This window comes from Rattus norvegicus, chromosome 8 (assembly GCF_021556685.1).
Source record: "Rattus norvegicus strain SHRSP/BbbUtx chromosome 8, alternate assembly SHRSP_T2T, whole genome shotgun sequence".
In the NCBI taxonomy this organism is placed as follows: domain Eukaryota; kingdom Metazoa; phylum Chordata; class Mammalia; order Rodentia; family Muridae; genus Rattus; species Rattus norvegicus.
Window position 1 is genome coordinate 21,789,583 of NC_141541.1, and position 13,216 is coordinate 21,802,798.

The following is a 13,216-nucleotide window of genomic DNA, read 5'->3' on the forward strand; positions in this document are numbered from 1 at the left end:
GGGGAGGTTAAAAGTAGTCATCAAGGACACTCAAATTCTTGAGGAACTAAAAGCAAATGGCTTTGACTGGTCTCCAGTTAGGTTCCAGTATTGAGGGACTTGGGAGTTAGATCCTCTGAGAGGCAGACAGAAAGGGCCTATGACTAGTTAGTAAAGAGGGCAAGCTTCCAAAATGTCTAGCTTTTTTCTCCTCCGAAAAATGTCTGAGGCCTGGTACTTTTCTCCTTCCAAAAGCAACTCATCCCTCTCCCTATTACAGCCATAGTAGACCAACCAGAGGAACATGGGCCAGGTAATGTTTTTGCAGGGACCCTTTGCATGAGGCCAACTTGGAGGGAAGATGCAACAGCCCCACTAATAGCTAGAACTCTGGTCTGGAATATATTGAGTAGCTGTGTCCTCTTCAAACACTGTCTCTGAAAGTGCTGAAAGGGGCTGCTGACATTTGCTTCCCAAATTTTTTCAGGGAACTGAGGGTAGCATTTGCCAGAATGGCCACCAAGTCTGGAAGTTCCTAACAACTTCACCTGTACTCTCTTGTATAGATTATGCACCTCCACTTCCCTTGCTTGTTTCTTTGGGGAAAAGGCTGCACTCTTGGTGATGCTTTATAATATTTCAGAGTAAAGACCCATTTCCAGATTGAAGGCACATCATTTTTAGCTAGGCCTTGTCTTCACCAGAGATAAGCACTTTTTGTGAAATGTGAAATAAGGAGTCTTTGGTTTGAAGAATGAGGAAGTGAGTTCATCTGCTATGAAAAAGTTTTATAATGCTAGAATACATTTTTGTTATTGAATTGTAAAGAGAATATGTCCAACATTGCTCTGGTGTCAACAGAGGCAACAACAGATACACACTGTCATTTATGTATAATACTTCACTCGAACAAATACGGAATTCATGGGTTTAGGCTAGAAGATAGTTTCAGGACATGGTAGTAGTTTATTTCAAGACAATGGTGCAGGTTATTGAAAAAGCTTTTGATGTAGATTTTAAGCACAAGATTACAAGAAAGTGAGGCATGGCACACTCCAGAGTTGGGATTCGGGATTGCCAAAGAAGGATAGCAGACTATGCTTTCTTTTCTTTATGTTTTGTTTTGTTTTGATACAATATCTCCCTCTATGACCACAAACGTCCTGGATCACATACATTGACCTGACTTGCCTTGAACTCATAGTAATCTGCCTACCTTTGCATCCTAAGTGTTGGGATTGAAGGCTTGTACCAAACAGTTTTTAAACGTTATGTTTAACAGATTTTAAGCACACAGTAACAGAAAAGGAGAGAAGCTCAGAGACGTAGGTGTGGTCTTCTCAAAGGAATTTAACGGTGTCTTAGTATTATTAAGTATTTATTCTATTTTGGTGACTCTCAAGTTATATCTCAAAGTTGCTAAGAAACTGTCTTCCCATTCTGTTGTTGTAAAAATATAAAAATAATAAAGTATCATTGTTTTTTACCCTGCTAGGTCTGCGCCACGGTGCCCCAAGATATCTGCTAGATATCTTGGCAGAAACACATCCCAGCCCCACACTTTCCTACACTCAAACCCTCACATAAAAGAACACACAACACAATTATCTTTGACCCAATTGGTAAGATATAATTGCCCACTTAAACATACAAAGCCAGTACCATCCATCCCTTAAGAACATTGATAACAACCTGTAAATACACACAGCAGAATATTAATATCACCTGCCATGGTTTCTCCCCTCTCTCCTGTCTCCTGTCTCCTGTCTCCTAGTCTCCTCCTCTTCCTTCAAACTTCTCTCCTGCCCATCCTTCCTTCTCCTCCAATGACAGGCCTGCCTCTATCCTGTACCTGCCCCTCACCAGTACTTTACAAATTCACTGGAGAGGTGATTCTGGTGAAGACACCTGAGTTCTGAGTCCTTGACGGCAGTTGTCTTTGGGGCAGTGGAATTAGCAACAAAATACAGTAACTTTAGGGCAAACCACAACACCATTCTTTCTGTCTTCACATTCTTTTTAATTTTTTTTAGAGAGAGAAATTGATCACTAATTTGGTTTGTGATTTGACTACATCTGGAATCTACCAAAACCCAAGCATCTGGAAACAACTATGATGGATTATTCTTGCTTTTTTTGTTGTTTTTGTTTTTGTTCTTCAGGAGAAGGTTTTTCTGTGTAGCCTTGAATGTTCTGGAACTCACAATGTAGACCAGGTTAGTCTTGAACTCGGAGATAAGCCTTCCTCTGCCCTGAGTGCTGGGATGAACACCACCTCTCAAAAATGGATCATTCTTGATCTGATCATTTGATGATCAGTACCCCACCTCTTAGCAGCATACATATAAGGACATTGTAGGGAGTTATTGCTTTTTCTTACTTCTCATTCTGTTCTTTGCTCTCGCTGCCAAATTCATTTTTTCTCCTCCTGAGGCATTTCTTGGTTGGTGTTAGAAACTGAGATATGAGATATTTTAGCTTCAGACTCCATTTTAGACAAGTTAAACTGGTGCCTAGCACTAGTTTCCAAGTTAGCCCCCAACAAAGCTTGAGCCTAGCTCCAGTTTCTAGGCTAACCCCAATAAGACCTGCCTCTTCAGGTTAATCACCTCCATCAAATCAAGCATTTCCAGGTTAATCCCCAACAAGCCTGCCCCCTGCCCAACACACACCAATGCAGAGGGAAGCAGAAACTAAGTTTATGGTTTGACTCCCAGCAGCAGCCAGTTATGCTGAAGGCCACAGGAGCTCTCCAATTAGATGCTTCCCTGGCTAGAGATACTCTCACTCCTATTTGTTTTTTGTATAAAACTTACCTGATAGGTTTTCAGGACTCCTCTCCACCAAAGCCATTCTGCATGCTTGCAATGGTTGTGGCCATGCTTGAACTTGAATACAGGCCCAATTGCCTCCAAGTGGCTCTGGTCTAGTATTTTGTTGTTAACTAACATTTTCTTGTCACCACAAGGCTACCTCACAATTCCAGAGAATACTGAAGATCAGCTGAAGAATTCACACTCACTGAACCACTGATCAGCTATTATTTTCTTGCCTTTTCCTTGGGGAGACAGTTATTGTTTGCCTAGCCAGACCACAGAGTGTAAACCATGCTAATAAATCCCCTTTTATGCCAGATATAGTGGCACATGCCTTTAATGGAGCACTTGGGAAACAGACACAGGAGTATTTCTGTGTCTGAGGCCAGTCTTGTTTACAGAATGAATTTTAAGACAACTAGGTCCACACAGAAAAGGCTGCTCGTGAGAAAACAAGCAAACAAAGAAACAAATAAATAACCTTTAAAAATATTTTTTGATTACCCTATCATTTCTGTTCCTCTAGAGAATGCTGACTAATACAGAGGGTCTTATTGTTTGGTGAACAAGAATACCCTTGGCAGGGAATAGGGAGGCAAAGATTAAAAAACAGAGACAGAAGGAACACCCATTCAGAGCCTGTCCCACATGTGGCCCATACATATAAAGCCACCCAATTAGACAAGATGGATAAAGCAAAGAAATGCAGGCCAACAGATACCGGATGTAGATCTCTCCTGAGACACAAAACCAGAGTACAGCAAATACATATGCGAATGCCAGCAGCAAATCACTTAACTGAGAACAGGACCCCCTTTGAAGGAATCAGAGAAAGGACTGGAAGAGCTTGAAGGGGCTTGAGAATCCATATGAACAACAGTGTCAACCAACCAGAGCTTCCAGGGACTAAGCCACTACCCAAGACTATACATGGACTGACCCTTGGTTAAAGTCACACCGAGGTATTTTATATTATTTGGGACTATTAGGAAGGGTGTTGTTTCCCTAATTTCTTTCTCGGCTTGTTTCTCTTTTGTGTAGAGGAAGGCTACTGATTTATTTGAGTTAATTTTATACCCAGCCACTTTGCTGAAGTTATCTATCAGCTTTAGTAGTTCTCTGGTGGAACTTTTGGGATCACTTAAATATACTATCATAACATCTGTAGATAGTGATATTTTGACTTCTTCTTTTCCGATCTGTATCCCCTTGATCTCCTTTTGTTGTCTGATTGCTCTGGCCAGAACTTCCAGAACTATATTGAACAAGTAGGGAAAGAGTGGGCAGCCTTGTGTAGTCCCTGATTTTAGTGGGATTGCTTCAAGTTTCTCTCCATTAGTTTAATGTTAGCGACTGGTTTGCTATATATGTCTTTTACTATTTTAGGTATGGGCCTTGAATTCCTATTCTTTCCAGGACTTTTATCATGGAGGGGTGTTGAATTTTGTCAAGTGCTTTCTCAGCATCTAATGAAATGATTATGTGGTTTTGTTCTTTCAGTTTGTTTATATAATGGATCTTGTTGTTGGTTTTCCATATATTAAACCATCCCTGCATGCCTGGGATGAAGCCTACTTGATCATGTTGGATGATTGTTTTGATGTGCTCTTAGATTCGGTTTGCCAGAATTTTTTTCCTTTTTTTTTTTTTTATTAACTTGAGTATTTCTTATATACATATCGAGTGGTATTCCCTTTCCTGGTTTCCGGGCAAACATCCCCTCCCCCCATCCCGTTCACTATGGGTGTTCCCCTCCCCAACCTCCCCCCATTGCCGCCCTCCCCCCAACAATCTAGTTCACTGGGGGTTCAGTCTTAGCAGGACCCAGGGCTTCCCCTTCCACTGGTGCTCTTACTAGGATATTCATTGCTACCTATGAGGTCAGAGTCCAGGGTCAGTCCATATTTAGTCTTTAGGTAGTGGCTTAGTCCCTGGAAGCTCTGGTTGCTTGGCATTGTTGTACATATGGGGTCTCGAGCCCCTTCAAGTTCTTCCAGTTCTTTCTCTGATTCCTTCAACGGGGGTCCTATTCTCAGTTCAGTGGTTTGCTGCTGACATTCGCCTCTGTGTTTGCTGTATTCTGGCTGTGTCTCTCAGGAGCAATCTACATCCGGCTCCTGTCAGCCTGCACTTCTTTGTTTCATCCTTCTTGTCTAATTGGATGGCTGTATATGTATGGGCCACCTGTGGGGCAGGCTCTGAATGGGTGTTCCTTCTGTCTCTGTTTTAATCTTTGCCTCTGTATTCCCTGCCAAGGGTATTCTTGTTCCCCTTTTAAAGAAGGAGTGAATTATTCACATTTTGATCACCTGTCTTGAGTTACATTTGTTCTAGGCATCTAGGGTAATTCAAGCATTTGGGCTAATAGCCACTTATCAATGAGTGCATACCATGTGTGTTTTTCTGTGATTGGGTTACTTCACTCACGATGATATTTTCCAGTTCCGACCATTTGCCTACGAATTTCATAAAGTCATTGTTTTTGATAGCTGAGTAATATTCCATTGTGTAGATGTACCTCATTTTCTGTATCCATTCCTCTGTTGAAGGACATCTGGGTTCTTTCCAGCTTCTGGCTATTATAAATAAGGCTGTGATGAACATAGTGGAGCACTTGTCTTTTTTATATGTTGGGGCATCTTTTGGGTATATGCCCAAGAGAGGTATAGCTGGATCCTCAGGCAGTTCAATGTCCAATTTTCTGAGGAACCTCCAGACTTATTTCCAGAATGGTTGTACCAGTCTGCAATCCCACCAACAATGGAGGAGTGTTCCTCTTTCTCCCCTCCTTGCCAGCATCTGCTGTCACCTGAGTTTTTGATCTTAGCCATTCTCACTGGTGTGAGGTGAAATCTCAGGGTTGTTTTGATTTGCATTTCCCTTATGACTAAAGATGTTGAACATTTCTTTAGGTGTTTCTCAGCCATTTGGCATTCCTCAGCTGTGAATTCTTTGTTTAGCTCTGAACCCTATTTTTAATAGGGTTATTGGTCTCCCTGCGGTCTAACTTCTTCAGTTCTTTGTATATTTTGGATATAAGGCCTCTATCTGTTGTAGGATACCTAAAAATCTTTTTCCAATCTGTTGGTTGCCATTTTGTCCTAACCATAGTGTCCTTTGCCTTACAGAAGCTTTGCAGTTTTATGAGATCCCATTTGTCGATTCTTGATCTAAGAGCATAAGCCATTGGTCTTTTGTTCAGGAAATTTTTTCCCGTGCCCATGTGTTCCAGATGCTTCCCTAGTTTTTCTTCTATTAGTTTGTATCTGGTTTGATGTGGAGGTCCTTGATCCAGTTTGACTTAAGCTTTGTACAGGGTGATAAGCATGGGTCAATCTGCATTCTTCTACATGTTGACCTCCAGTTGAACCAGCACCATTTGCTGAAAATGCTATCTTTTTTCCATTTGATGGTTTTGGCTCCTTTGTCAAAAATCAAGTGACCATAGGTGTGTGGGTTCATTTCTGGGTCTTCAATTCTGTTCCATTGGTCTATCTGTCTGTCTCTGTACCAATACCATGCAGTTTTTATCACTATTGTTCTGTAATACTGCTTGAGTTCAGGGATAGTGATTCCCCCTGAAGTCCTTTTATTGTTGAGGATAGTTTTATCTATCCTGGGTTTTTTGTTATTCCAGATGAATTTGCAGATTGTTCTGTCTAACTCTTTTAAGAATTGGATTGGTATTTTGATGGGGATTGCATTGAATCTGTAGATCGCTTTTGGTAAAATGGCCATTTTTACTATATTAATCCTGCCAATCCATGGGCATTGAAGATCTTTCCATCTTCTGAGGACTTCTTCAATTTCTTTCTTCAGAGTCTTGAAGTTCTTATTGTACAAATCTTTTACTTGCTTGGTTAAAGTCACACCGAGGTACTTTATATAATTTGGGTCTATTATGAAGAGTGTCGTTTCCCTAATTTCTTTCTCGGCTTGTTTCTCTTTTGTGTAGAGGAAGGCTACTGATTTATTTGAGTTAATTTTATACCCAGCCATTTTGCTGAAGTTGTTTATCAGCTTTAGTAGTTCTCTGGTGGAACTTTTGGGTCACTTAAATATACTATCATATCATCTGCAAATAGTGATATTTTGACTCCCTATTTTCTGATCTGTATCCCCTTGACCTCCTTTTGTTTTCTGATTGCTCTGGCTACAACTTCAAGAACTATATTGAATAAGTAGGGAGAGAGTGGGCAGCCTTGTCTAGTCCTTGATTTTAGTGGGATTGCTTCAAGTTTTTCTCCATTAGTTTGTTAGCAACTGCTTTGCTGTATATGGCTTTTACTATGTTTAGGTATGGGCCTTGAATTCCTATTCTTTCCAGGACTTTTATCATGGAGGGGTGTTGAATTTTGTCAAATGCTTTCTCAGCATCTAATGAAATGATCATGTGGTTTTGATCTTTCAGTTTGTTTATATAAAGGATCACGTTGATGTTTTTCCGTATATTAAACCATCCCTGCATGCCTGGGATGAAGCCTACTTGATCATGGTGGATGATTGTTTTGATGTGCTCTTGGATTCGGTTTGCCATAATTTTATTGAGTATTTTTGTGTCGATATTCATAAGGGAAATTGGTCTGAAGTTCTCTTTCTTTGTTGGGTCTTTGTGTGGTTTAGGTATAAGTGTAATTGTAGCTTCATAGAAGGAATTCGGTAGTGGTCCATCTGTTTTATTTTTTGGAATAGTTTGGATAATATTGGTATGGGGTCTTCTATGAAAGTGTGATAGAATTCTGCACTAAACCCTTACTGACATGGGCTCTTTTTGGTTGGGAGACATTTAATGACTGCTTCTATTTCATTAGGAGTTATGGGGTTGTTTAAATGGTTTATCTGTTCCTGATTTAACTTCGGTACCTGTTATCTATCTAGGAAAATGACCATTTCCTGCAGATTTTCAGGTTTCATTGAATATAGGCTTTTGTAGTAGGATCTGATGACTTTTTGAATTTCCTCTGATTTTGTAGTTTTGTCTCCCTTTTCATTTCTGATTTTGTTAATTTGAACACATTCTTTGTGTCCTCTCATTAGTCTGGCTAAGGCTTTATCTATCTTGTTGATTTTCTCAAAGAACCAACTTTTGGTTCTGTTGATTCTTTCTATGGTCCTTTTTCTTTCTCCTTGGTTGTTTTCAGTTCTGAGTTTGATTATCTCCGGCCTTCTACTCCTCCTGTGTACATTTGCATCATTTTGTTCTAGAGCTTTTAGGTGTGCTGTCATTCTGCTGATATATGGTCTCCCCTGTTTCTTTATGCAAGCATTCAGAGCTATGAGTTTTCCTCTTTGCATAGCTTTCATTGTGTCCCATAAGTTTGGGTATGTTGTACCTTCATTTTCATTAAATTCTAAGAAGTCTTTAATTTCTTTCTTTATTTCTTCCTTGAACAGGTTATCGTTGAGTAGAGCATTGTTCAACTTCCATGTATATGTGGGTGTTCTTCCCTTTGTTATTGAAGACCAGCTTTAACCCATGATGGTCTGATAGGACACATGGGATTATTTCTATCTTTCTGTATCTGTTGAGACCTGTTTTTGGACCAATTACATGGTTAATTTTTGAGAAAGTACCATGAGATGTTGAGAAGAATGTATATCCTTTTGCTTTAAGATAGAATGTTCTATAAATATCTGTTAAGTCCATTTGGTTTATGACTTCTCTTACTCTGTGTACGTCTCAGTTTAATTTCTGTTTCCATGATCTATCCATTGATGAGAGTGGGGTTATTGAAATCTCCTACTATTTTTGTGTGAGGTGCAATGTGTGTTTTGAGCTTTAGTAAGGTATCTTTTATGTATGTAGGTGCCCTAGTATTTGGAACATAGATAATTAGGCTTGAGAGTTCATCTTGGTGGATTTTTTTTTGATGAATATGAAGTGTCCTTCCTTATCTTTTTTGATGACTTTTGGTTGAAAATCGATTTTCTTTGATATTAGAATGGCTACTCCAGTTTGAGTCTTCAACCATTTGGTTGGAAAGTTGTTTTCCAGCCTTTTACTCTGAGGTAGTTTCTGTCTTTGTCTCTGAGGTGTGTTTCCTGTAGGCAGCAGAATGCAGGGTCCTCATTGTGTATCCAGTTTGTTAATCTATTCCTTTTTTTTGGGGAGTTGAGACCATTGATGTTGAGAGATATTAAGGTATAGTGATCATTGCTTCCTGTTATATTCATATTTGGATGTGATATTATGGTTGTTTGCTTTTTTCTCTTTGTTTTGTTGCTAAGACAATTAGTTTCTTGCTTTTTGTAGGGTGTAAGTTGCCTCCTTATGTTGAGCTTTACCATTTATTATCCTTTGTAGCGCTGGATTTGTAGAAAGATGTTGTGTAAACTTGGTTTTGTCATGGAATATCTTGGTTTCTCCATCTATGTTAAATGAGGGTTTTGCAGGTTACAGTAACCTGGGCTGGCATTTGTATTCTCTTAGGGTCTGTATGACATCTGTCCAGGATCTTCTGGCTTTCATAGTTTCTGGCGAAAAGTCTGGTGTGATTCTGATAGGTCTGCCTTTATATGTTACTTGACCTTTTCCCTTACTGCTTTTAATTATTCTTTCTTTATTTTGTGTGTTTGGTGTTTTGACTATTATGTGACGGGAGGAGTTTCTTTTCTGGTCCAATATATTTGGAGTTCTGTAGGCTTCCTGTATGTTTATGGGCATCTCTTTCTTTAGGTTAGGGAAGTTTTCTTCTATGATTTTGTTGAAGATATTTACCGGTCATTTGAGCTGGGAGTCTTCATTATCTTCTATACCTATTTTCCTTAAGTTTGGTCCTCTCATTAAATCCTGGATTTCCTGTATGTTTTGGACCAGTAGCTTTTTCCATTTTACATTATCTTTGACAGTTGTGTCGATGATTTCTATGGAATCTTCTGCTCCTGAGATTCTCTCTTCTATCTCTTGTATTCTGTTGGTGATGCTTATATTTATGGCTCCTTGTCTCTTCCTTTGGTTTTCTATATCCAGGGTTGTTTCCCTGTGTTCTTTCTTGATTGCTTCTATTTCCATTTTTAATTCCTTCAGCTGTTTGATTGTGTTTCACTGTAATTCTTTCAGGGATTTTTGTGATTCCTCTCTATAGGCTTCTACTTGTTTATTTATGTTTTCCTGCATTTCTCTAAGGGAGTTCTTCATGTCTTTCTTGAAGTCCTCAAGCATCATGATCAAATGTGATTTTAAATCTAGATCTTGCTCTTCTGGTGTGTTTGGATATTACGTGTTTGCTTTGGTGGGAGAATTGGGCTCCGATGATGCCATGTAGTCTTGATTTCTGTTGCTTCGGTTCCTGTGCTTGCCTCTCAACATCAGATTGTCTCTGGTGTTACTTTGTTCTGGTATTTCTGACAGTGGCTAGCCCATCCTATAGGCCTTTGTGTCAGGAGTCTGTAGACCTATTTTCCTGTTTTCTTTCCGCCAGTTATGGGAACAGAGTGTTCTGCTTTTGGGCGTGTAGTCTTTCCTCTCTACAGGTCTTCAGCTGTTCCTGTGGTCCTCTATCCTGAGTCCAGCAGGCAGATTGCTTGGAGCCGAAAAGTTGGTCTTACCTTTGGTCCCACGGCTCAAGTTACTTATGTTGGGCTGCTTTTGAGCTTGAAAGACCCCAGCTTAACAGCAATAACGCCATTTTACAAGGCTGTACTTAAGATGACTGGTTCAGAGAAAGGTTAGAACACTGAGTACACAGCGGCTGCCAAACAAGATGTGTTTGGTTGAAGGCCTGGCAACAGGACGACTTCGGTTGAGCACCTGACAATGAAAAAAAGCCCCGGGAGAGGTCCCACACCCTGGTGGGGGGCCGAGTCAGTCGTTATGTTCCAAGAAGGTAGCTAAGAAACTTGCCCCCGGGCTGAACCCTTGGGGGGCCGAGTCAGCCGTTATGTTTCTGGAAGGTAGCTAGGAAACTTGCCCCCGGGCTAAACCCTTGCCATATTAGAATCCACCAATTATATCTCTGTAACCATGCATCTGCTTCTGTATGCTTGCTTCTGCTCCCCAAAATCCTATAAAGGCCCATCCTTGGTTCCGTGGGGCGCGCCAGTCCCCCGAGTGACTGAAGCGCCCGCAGGTGCCTGTGCCTGTGTATCCCGACAATAAACCAAATCCTCTTGCTGATTACATCCTGTGGTGTCTCGGTCTGGTCTTTAAAGTTGGAGGGTCTCCATCCCGAGGGAAAGTTCTCCCTGAGAGCTTTTCAAGCTCTCAGTGAAAGCGGCAACCAGGAGGGCATGCGCCACCTTTTCCAGGAGCCCCCATGCACCAGGGTCCCAGATGCCATTAGGTGTTTCCCTCTGGAGTCAGAAATGTGGGCAGAATGTAGTCTCTTCTGGCTTTCCAGGCATGTCTGCCTCTATGAAATTTTAGCTCTCCCTCCCACGGGATTTGGGTGGAGTGAAGTGTTGATCCGGTCCCTTCAGGTCCGGGTGGTGTCTGGAGTGCAGGGGACCTGCAGCTCCAGTGCCCCTATCTTCTGGTTCCCCAATCTGTTTCTTTTAAATTTTATTGAAAATATTTTTCATGATCAAATAGACTTCATTCCAGGCATGCAGGGGTGGTTCAATATATATAAATCCATCAATAAAATTTACTCTAGAAACAAACTCAAATTCAAAAAAGCCCATGATTATCTCATTACATGCTGAGAAAGCATTTGACCAAATTTACACCACTTTATGGTAAAGAAAGATCAGGAATTCAAGGCCCACAAATAAACAGAGTAAAAGCAACATACAGCAAACCAGTAGCCAACGTCAAACTAAATGGAGAAAAATTTGAAGTAATCCCACTAAAATCAGGGACTAGACAAGGCTGTCCACTCTCTCCCTACTTATTCAATATAGTACTTAAAGTCCTAGCCAGAGTAATTAGACAACAAAAGGAGGTCAAAGGGTTACAAATTGAAAAGGAAGAAGTCAAAATATCTGCACTACTTGTAGCTGATATGATAGTATATTTGTGACCCCAAACATTCCACCAGAGAACTCTTAAGCCTGATAAACAACCTCAGCAAAGTAGCTGGATATAAAGTTAACTCAAACAAATCAGTAGCCTTCCTCTACTCAAAGGATAAAAAGGCTGAGAAAGAAATTAGGAAAACAACACCCTCCATAATAGTCACAAATAATATAAAATACCTTGGTGTGACTCTAACCAAAAAAGTGAAAGATCTGTATGACAAGAACTTCAAGTATCTGAAGAAAGAAATTGAAGAAGATCTCAGAAGATAGAAAGACCTCTGCTATTCATGAGTTGGCAGGATTAATATAGTAAAAACGGCCATTTTGCCAAAAGAAATCTACAGATTCAATCATATCTCCAGCAATACTCCTACTCAATTCTTCATAGAGTTAGAAAGAGCAATTTGCAAATTCATTTGGAATAATTAAAAAAAAACCAGGATAGCAAAAACTATTCTCAACAATAAAAGAAATTCTAGGTGAAATCACCATCCCTGACCTCAAGCTGTATTGCAGAGCAATAGGGATAAAAAACTGTATTGTATTGGTACAGAAATAGGCAGGTATGTCAGTGGAATAGAATTGAAAACTTAGAAACAAACTCATACACTTATTGATCTTTGACAAATGAGTTACAATCATCCATTTGAAAAAAGCATTTTCAACAAATGGTGCTTTCTCAACTGGCAGTCAGCATGTAGAAGAATGTAAATTGACCCATTCTTATCGCCTTATACAAAGATCAAGTCCAAGTGGATCCAGGACCTCCACATAAAACAAGATACACTGATAATAGAAGAAAACTGGGGAAGTTCCTCTAATACATGGACACAGGGTTAAATTTCCTGAACAGAGAACCAATGGCTTATGCTCTAAGATGAAGAATCGACAAATGGGATCTCATAAAATTGCAAAGCTTCTGTGAAGCAAAGGACCCTTTGAATAGACAAAATGGCAACCAACAGATTGGGAAAAGATATTTACCAATCCTACATCCGATAGAGGCCTAATATCATATATATATATATATATATATATTATATATATACACATATATATAAAGTTAGACTCCAGAGAATCAAATAATCCTATTAAAATGGGGTACAGAGTTAAACAATTCTCTAATTAGTAATATTGAAGGGCAGAGAAGCACCTAAAGAAATGTTCAACATTCTTAGTCATCAGGGAAATGCAAATCAAAACAATCCTGAAATTCTACCTCACACCAGTCAGAATGGCTAAGATCAAAATATGAGGTGACAGCTTATGCTAAGAATGTGAAGAAAGAGGAACACTTCTCCATTATTGGTGGGATTGCAAGCTGGTACAACCACTCTGGATATCAGTCTTGTGGTTTCTCTGAAAATTTGACCATATTACTACCTGAGGACCCAGCTATACCACTCCTGGACATGTACCCTAATGATGCTCCAACACATAACAAGGACACATGCTCCGATATA